Here is an 8,168-nt window from a genome sequence, read left to right as displayed (position 1 = left end):
ATATTAGTCTAATTACGGAGCCTCGGTCGCGAAGACGTGTCGCTAATTATTCCGCAATTACGCGTATTTTCGACCGCGGATAGAAAGTTCTCGCATATAAATAAGTGTCGACGTCGTCGACGAGAGATCGAACAATCATTTTCCGTGCTTCTGTCATTCCACTCATCGTTCTGCGCTTCGTTTCGCGCCTCGGAAAAGTGCTTCGGAAAGTAAAGGTTATGTCGTAGACGGAGCGCGCGGGAGCGTCCGACGTGAATTGCGCTGGAATTGAATCGGACATTTCCGATTCAAGGCTCCCATCATGATTTTTTTCGGCAAGTTCCGGCGACCGCCAACATCAGAGCGTGACGTCATCTGCACCTCGCGCGCCTTCTTCGTCGCGGCCGAGATTCTCAATCCGTTTCGAGCAAATAATTCGCGAGGAACTTGAGAGAGATAAAGTGCGCGGGGAACATTTTGTATCGCGGTCCGTCTCGTTCGCCGCTTAACACTGATTCACCGCGTCGTTCGTTCTACTAACGGGAATCGATCGAAGGATCAAAAGAGACTTTTTAACCTCGCTTTACATCGCGGCCGGTTTCTCGTCTCGAGCTCGAGGACGACTCGCGTGAAAGACCCGGTGGAAGAAAACAACGCCACGAATATCGAGAGCGCGAATTACATTAATTACACAATTGCACGACGTGCAAATTACGCAACGTGTCTCGAAAAAGTGCCTCGGACAAGATAGGTTATGTGCGCGGGTGGCGTGAATTTGCGCTGGCTGGAATTGCGTCGGTGATGGTGCCCGACGTAGCCTCGTCTGATCAACATGCACGTTACGCCGGATAATGCCGTTCGACCTGACATTTGCATCGGTACGCGCCGAACAGCCTGAGATTTTAGCACGTGGGCCTGCTCGAACGGATATAATAAAGTATGTATTTAAACTGCTTAACATTTATCGTAATTACATTTGCTTTTAACGCAATGCAAACGATTATTTATTGCGAATACTTATTTATTGCGAATATTTATTTATTGCGAATGTTCCGCGTGGCGGTTTTCGCCTGACGTTACGCGTATAGAATCTTTGCGAAAAAGTAGTGACGGAGACATTTTTTGACGTCGACAGATTGTTAGCTCACGTGTTCAAGCAGTCGTTCTGTTACCAATTTCCTGCGCGTTACCGACTATAAAGATCCCCCGGCCAGGTGAAATCGCGGCTACCTTCTGCAACGAGAAAAGAAACCAACTCCCACCTAAGCAACGTAGAAACTTCTGCTCGCGACAGCTACAGCTTTTCGTTCTTCCGCTTCATTCAGCCCGTGTTCCCCAATCGCTCTTTCTCTCCTTTTCTTCCTTTTTCTCTTCCCTCCCTTCCTCCTTCTCTCTTTCCCCTTTCTCATCAACCAGCGCTATAGTCAGAATTTACCATCCGTGTGCGACGTTTTCACTGTTGCGTATCAAATGCAGAGAGCCGACAGCGCCGCGCACCCAACCCCTTTCGTTTTGGCCCACGAGTGCGAATTCTCGAAACGCGCAGGTTGGAACGGGATGGAGGGATGAGGCAGAGAAGCGGTGGAAACGGGCTGGGAAGTACCGATTCGAGAAGACGAGGGGAGGTACGGAGGATGGTGGCTCTGCGGATCGCAGAGGTCGGACACCACGTAAATTGCATACCCGATTGCGGTCTACTGAAGAGTAGCGCCCTCCCCCCTCCCCCCACTCCCCCTGGTCCTCCCACACTCTCTTCTGTTCCTCTTCACTCCCGAATCCCCGCGACCCCATCTAACAAGCCAGCGACCGCAGGTTCGGCCTGCAACAGGGTCGCCACCTCTGGGGACCGCCGGTGGCTACAGCCAGTGAACTGTCCCTTGTGTCCTGACAAACCCCTTCGGTGAAAATCTTCGTGCCATCCTCGTCCTAACAAGCCCGCTTATGTCCACTCGTAAATCGCCACAATGCGCGCAAGAAACGTTACGTTTTTCCTCCACGACCAATCCTTTGAAATCGGAGATCAAAAAAAAAAAAAATAACGAGCGCGAGATAAAAAAGAAAAAAGAAAAAAGTCACGTTTAAATTGCGAATGTGTAATATTAATAGGCCGTGGCTGCGATTGTAATTCCAGCTATAACGGTCGCGATAGTATAATTGCGAAGAGTCCTTGTTACGAGAGTATAACCGTGTCTGGTAATGATGTCACTGCGTTAGACAGAACGTGACACCACCCGCTGATTTGAAGAATGCGACCGGCACGACTCGTTCTAACTAGCATTTCCCGCACATAGAATAAAAGATATTCGTCGCGTAATAGGCCCCGCATGTCAAACGCAAGTGATAGCTCTCGGAATACGAAGCTAAATGAACTCGAGTAATTATCGCACGAAAACGACTTATTGTTACAAAGAAGCCTTTGCTAATCTTAAATCTCTCATTTTCGCTCGTTACTGTCAAAATTGTCAACGTCATAAATATCTCACGATAAAGCTTCTTCGCTTCTCGTGCTAAATATAATTCACGTGTTAATATAATATTTAAAAAATATTTTTTAAAAGACAAAGATATTTATCAATTTATGCTAAATATATTTCACGTGTTCGTATAAAATATAAAAAAAATATATTTAAAAAGACGAAGATATTTCTCAATTTATAAAGGCGAGCTTTGCGCTTTTGCAGCTTTCGGAAAGTTTTTCGCGGCTCGATTCGTTAATATGTATTCTATCGCGACGTATCAGGTGAGAATTGCCAAGCGGCACTGCGAACTTTAAACGACGCCGTTAACGCAAAGCGGTAGGCTTTTCTCAATGATTTTTTGAATAGCTCTTGGCACGTTAGACCAGACGTTGCAGCCCGCAACTTCGGTACGCAATAGAAAGAGAAATAAAAGACTGAATAAAGCATGGGACTATTTCACGAGAACCATCGCGAACTTTTGATAGGGACATTAGAAAACTTTCGACAATCGTACCGTTCGGATCCGCTCGAAGTATATCATTGGGAGAGAGAAAAGGTGAACAAAGCCCCGTAATACAAAGCCAAATGCTAAATACGCTTGATTAAAATAAATCTCGGCCGACGTCGGCGTTCGTAACATCGCGCTGTTACGACGTAGCGAACAAACTCTGGCGTTATTTTTCTGCGAATAAATTCGATTCGCTCTAAGCCCTTCTGTAGCAATCGCCGATATCTATCCAGATGAGACACTGGTAGCGGACGTGGGATAGTCATTTACTGCGGTACTTTGCGCGTGGGGAGGGGAGGAGGGGGTGACTGTGAGTTTCGGATATCGAAGAAGGAGACACTGAAGACGGAAGCCGCGGAGAAAGAGGAAGCGAAGGAGGTGGAGACGGAGGTAAGAGTTTGTGCTCGGAAGTAAGAGGCTGAAGAGCCCATCTGGCTTCCAATCAGAGCGTTGCCACCAGCACATGTGTTCACGGCACGTTGGAGGTGGCGGCTCAATCAACGAGGGTGCATCCCTCTCCGACCTCCTTCGTCACCCCTCACTCTGGCAACTTTATATCACATAATCGAGCCTTGAAGCCACCGCTCCATACCTCGTTTACCCCTGCCGCCGGTTCTCTCGGCTCGCTTCTCCTCGCCCTCGTCGTTCCCTCTTCATTTCTTTCGACAGGGCCCCATCTTTTCGTCCTTCAAACCAACAGCTCTCGGGCTCGCCGCCCGCTTTCCTCTCTCGCCTCTGCGTTTACGAGTTTTCATCCCTCTTTCCTTCCGTCGATCCTTCGCCTCCGCCGGGTCTTAGATCCCAGCTATCTCTCTCGTTTTCGAGCGACTCTAACACGCATCAACGACAGTACCTAACGGCGCTAACGGTGGGATAAGTAATTGCACGCGTCGCGCGGGGAAAATGCATCGCCGGTTACGAGAGAAACGGCGCGGTAACGGTGAAAAGTAATCACCTGCCGAGAGGGCCGCAGTACAGCTACCTGGGAAACACGAGCGGGGAAGCTATCCGAAGCGACTACTATCGACCGAAAGGATCCGGTCGGCAATTAGCTCCCTGAACGAGCCGCGGCGAAAACTATAAATTGTAATAGAGAGAGTCTGCGCGTGCGATGTTACGTAATTATCGCGTCCGCCTCGCGTAAGCAGCGTTTACATTCTCTTCCGTTTCTTTCGCGCACCGCTCGTTTTCGGCCCGTGCAAAACTTCCGGGCTCCTGTTCACGAAACGAGATACTGCCACAGTAGAAAATACGAGGTAATAGTTCTACGAGAAGAAACGAAAAGGTGCACAGTAGCGTTACAATTCACCGATCGATAAAATTGCGCCGGTAATTTCGTGTCGGAGATTATGGTTTCGATACTAGAAGAAACTATGCGCGTGCTACGCGCGGCGTCATTATATTTCGGGACATTAATTAATTATAATAATTACAATTGAGTGATCTACGGCCGACGGCGTGTTATCGATTCAGTTACTTTTGTATCTGCCGGTTAAGTTAGAATTGGTTATTTTCCATCCTTCCGTCCGTTCTTCCTTCCTTCTTTCCGTGGCAGTATTCCGGATTATTTTGACGTCTTGTAGCATTCAAAATTACTCGACACTATATCACTCGAGAGACGAACGACCGAGAGAAAGACAGTGGTTTATCGCGGCGGTTTTTTACGATTAAAATTAAGAAGCGCGACGAACGATTATTCGTTGTATAAATTCGCGGTCTCGATATTCGTGGCGTTGCTTACTTCCACCGCGTCTTTACACGAGTCGTCCTCGATCTCGACACAAGAAACGATGTAAAGCGAGGTCCAAAAGCCACCTTTCGATCCTTCGATCGATTCTCATCCGCGGAATGAACGACGCCGAGAACTTGCGGTCGGAAATGTGGCATAATTCGCTCAATTTACAAGCATTATCGCGCTCGTTGCATTTAATCGCTGAAAATTAGGTTACCGCCACCGAGCTGACGTGACCAGCGCTGCCGGCTTTTGCCATATTAAAACTTTTTTTCACGCTTTTAAGCACTGAGCTTGTAAAAAAAGAAAAAAAAAAAAATTTGGAGGGAAAAATGGAATCGCGCTGATTTAAAAAGCGTTATAAAAGCGTTATAAAAGCGTTATAAAAGCGTTTTCAGTTTACCAGATCATCGCGCGATGCTCGTGACGTTTCTGACCTAACGCGAACCGTAAAAATGGAGACGCACGTTTGGCTAGATTGTTATACGAACGGAGAAAATGTGAAATGGCTAATCCGAGTGATCTTTCGTTAATATTTCCGTGCGTCGTTACGATCGTCGACGACACTCGGCTAGATAGGCGTCTACTTTCACCTCTATAAAATTTATGTATGGAAATACTCGTATGCGCATAACGCGACGTGGAATATCGTATCCAGCAGCTGGAGGCGCAGTCAGCCCTCTGTGACGACATTTCGTGGGAAAATAAATTTCTAGCCTAGCGAAACCGCCAGCGGAGCGGAGATGCGCGCTCGAACGACTTTTTTTTTTTTTTCTTCTTCCCCCTCGCCGCTTTCTTGGCATATCTTGTACCGATTTTCAACGCGTTTCGAGGACGTCATCGTTGCGAATCCAGCATTCCCGACAGAAAACCCGCGGGCACAGTAAAGAAAAGCGACGAAGCTCTGTTCACATTCGCGTACGCGTCGCATATCGGCTGTGATAACATTTTTTTTTTAAATAAGCAATAAACCAATCACGGGATGATTCGTTTTTAATTGAAGATAAATCTGGAAAGTAATCGCGGTATTGATGAATTACGGAAAACATTTTTATTAACGCATCTTTATAACGTTTCTTACTTTTCTGATCACTAAACATTTGCTGCAATCAGTTTTTTTACAGAGTTCGAGAAATTATATTTATTTATATTTTTCATACATTTTTATAGTTATTTAATTCGGATGCTGCTTTAAGCAGTTAATAATTCATCTTATCAAGTAGTACAACTAAAATTGTTTCTTTTTTTTTTTTTTAGTAAGTTATTAATAGTTTAGCATTACTTTCATTCGCGATTCTTGCATTAGTATAGTTGCATTTTGAATTCTCTCGGTTCTACTGAAAATGGAGTCGTGTTTATGATCTCGCGTCTTCTTCTGCCATTTTGCGCTGACGTTGTTGTGCTGGTGGTAGATGAAGTAGTGGTCGTCCTGCATCGACGGCGGCCGTACCCGCGTCGACCGTACCAGCCTCGATGAAAGAATTGTTCCTTCGTGAAAAATAACGCCGTGTTATTTTTTATTTTTTTTTTTGAAAATTTATCGCCGAGCAATAGTATTCAAATTAAAAGAAAAGAAAAGAAAAAAAACTTACGGAGTCTTGGATCATGACGCACACCACGATGGCCAGAATCAGAAATATCGCTGTCAGTCTCATGTTGCAATCTAGCGCTGTCAATGCTCACACTGTTGGTTTGTTAATAAGTGCATCGCAGTGCGGTAGCAGCATTTATACTGTGCCGCGGAATAACAATCTATTTGTTTTTTCTAAGCATTGACAATGAATAATAGCGCGCGCCTGTTTCGCCACCTGCATAATACAACTGTCAACGATGTTGCGCGCATAACGAGAGTAATTAATGATTTCACAAAACATCGATACGCTTCGCATTCTTCACTGCACGTCGTCGATATGGAATTGTCACGTACGCGGAAGTGACGCGCCAGACAAGCGTATTCATTGAATTCCTACGTTGCCGGAAAGAACACAATACTTAATAAGATAATGACACAATTGCGCGGAGCCTGGTTTATAAATTAAATAAAACGAAATATGCGCGCGTAAAAAGTTACTTAAGAGACTACTACATATAACGGGATATAAAATAATAATAGGATATAAAAAGTTTATGTAGAATATAAATTTAAATATAACAGCGCGTGCATTTAATTGAATGCAGCTTGCAAATAAAGATTAAACGTTTTCCGCAGAGCTGAGGGAAAAAAAAAAAAATTTGAAATTACTTTCACTGTCCTTATTAGATCGGGATATTAACGAGGCGCGCTCTTTTTTCACCTATAATCGGATAATACGTCGACAATGACTATCACGGGACGCATTACGGAAGGGAATACAAGGCAGATCCGAGCCCTACATGCTTCCAGGACGGTTATACGGTAATACAATCCCTCTCTCTCTCTCTCTCTCTCTCCGGTACCCTTGTCATCTCACACCACTCACGCCATATCCCAACAATCGAAGGCCGTCGCTCGTTTGGTATTTAATCCTCTATTTCTCTCCGTTGTCTGCCGATTTGATATATCTTTAGAGCGGATATATCATTAGATAGAACGATATATCATTAGAGACTGTTTACGAGAATTTTGCAATATTAACGAACATACATCGTGGCGAATGTAACTGCGAATGCAGTGGCAAAGCCGCAGTTGGCACGGCAAACAACCGACGTAACGCCGTATTTATTTACTGTATTACTTACATTGCATTGCGCACTCCCGCCCTCTCGTTATTCCGCTTACTTCGCCATATGCCGTGGCTCGCTCATTAATAGTACCGCGAAGTTACTTTTGTACGTAAATCTCAAATTTCGTGAGTAAACTTAAGCTCGAGCGTAGAAAGATTTGACCGAAGAAGTCCTGGCGATAACTCTTTCCTAACTTTTCTTGTTAGTTAACGGTTCCTTCGTAAGAGATACAGCGCCGAACGCGTTGCTCGCGGAACTATGTATCCTCGCTTCATCTGCCCCTTTATCTTCGGCAGAGCGGACGGCCGACGGACAGAGGGTGGCTATTACAATTAGTGGACATTATGATAGGATGGGTAGCGTGCTGCGCCAAGCCAACACCGATGAACTGACCGATCAAGCGGCTGGCACAGTCTATCATTGTGGACCAGCGTGTGCGGCTTTAGCGAATCGTTCCGTTACCCCCATCCTCCACCTCGACCAGCTTCCCCGAACGCCTCCACCTACCACCCCCCGCCCTGGCTGCCCTGACCCTTCCCCGCTCACCCGCCTTGCGACCCCTTCGTAATTACAAGCATTCATTTCACACTAAAAGCGGCCAACGTAGTCCGGCCATTCGAAACGAGTCCCGCGCGAGTCGCATTTTTGCTACAGATTACCACCCATTTACTCTCACCTTCTCTCGTCTCTCGCATCCCTATATAACCACTGTTCGTTTTACAATGGTTCACTGAATCTCTTTTTCAAATTTTCGCAATTACAGGGAATCGTGTTCGATCAGCTGCAG

At 45.8% G+C, this 8,168-nt stretch overlaps 1 long non-coding RNA gene across 1 annotated transcript; it reads right to left on the bottom strand.

Annotated features, from left to right (window-relative positions):
- Positions 1-5,901: 5,901 nt before the first annotated feature.
- Positions 5,902-7,395, bottom strand: LOC139109247 (uncharacterized). Its single transcript, XR_011546809.1, has 2 exons — positions 6,271-7,395; positions 5,902-6,166 (listed from the first exon to the last, which is right to left on the bottom strand). It is a non-coding gene; the product is annotated as an uncharacterized lncRNA (long non-coding RNA).
- Positions 7,396-8,168: the final 773 nt, after the last annotated feature.

The sequence above is a fragment of the Cardiocondyla obscurior genome, linkage group LG17 (genome assembly GCF_019399895.1).
Source record: "Cardiocondyla obscurior isolate alpha-2009 linkage group LG17, Cobs3.1, whole genome shotgun sequence".
NCBI lineage: Eukaryota > Metazoa > Arthropoda > Insecta > Hymenoptera > Formicidae > Cardiocondyla > Cardiocondyla obscurior.
The sequence above is the reverse complement of the archived record's forward strand: the minus strand, read 5'-3'. Positions and strand labels throughout refer to the sequence as shown.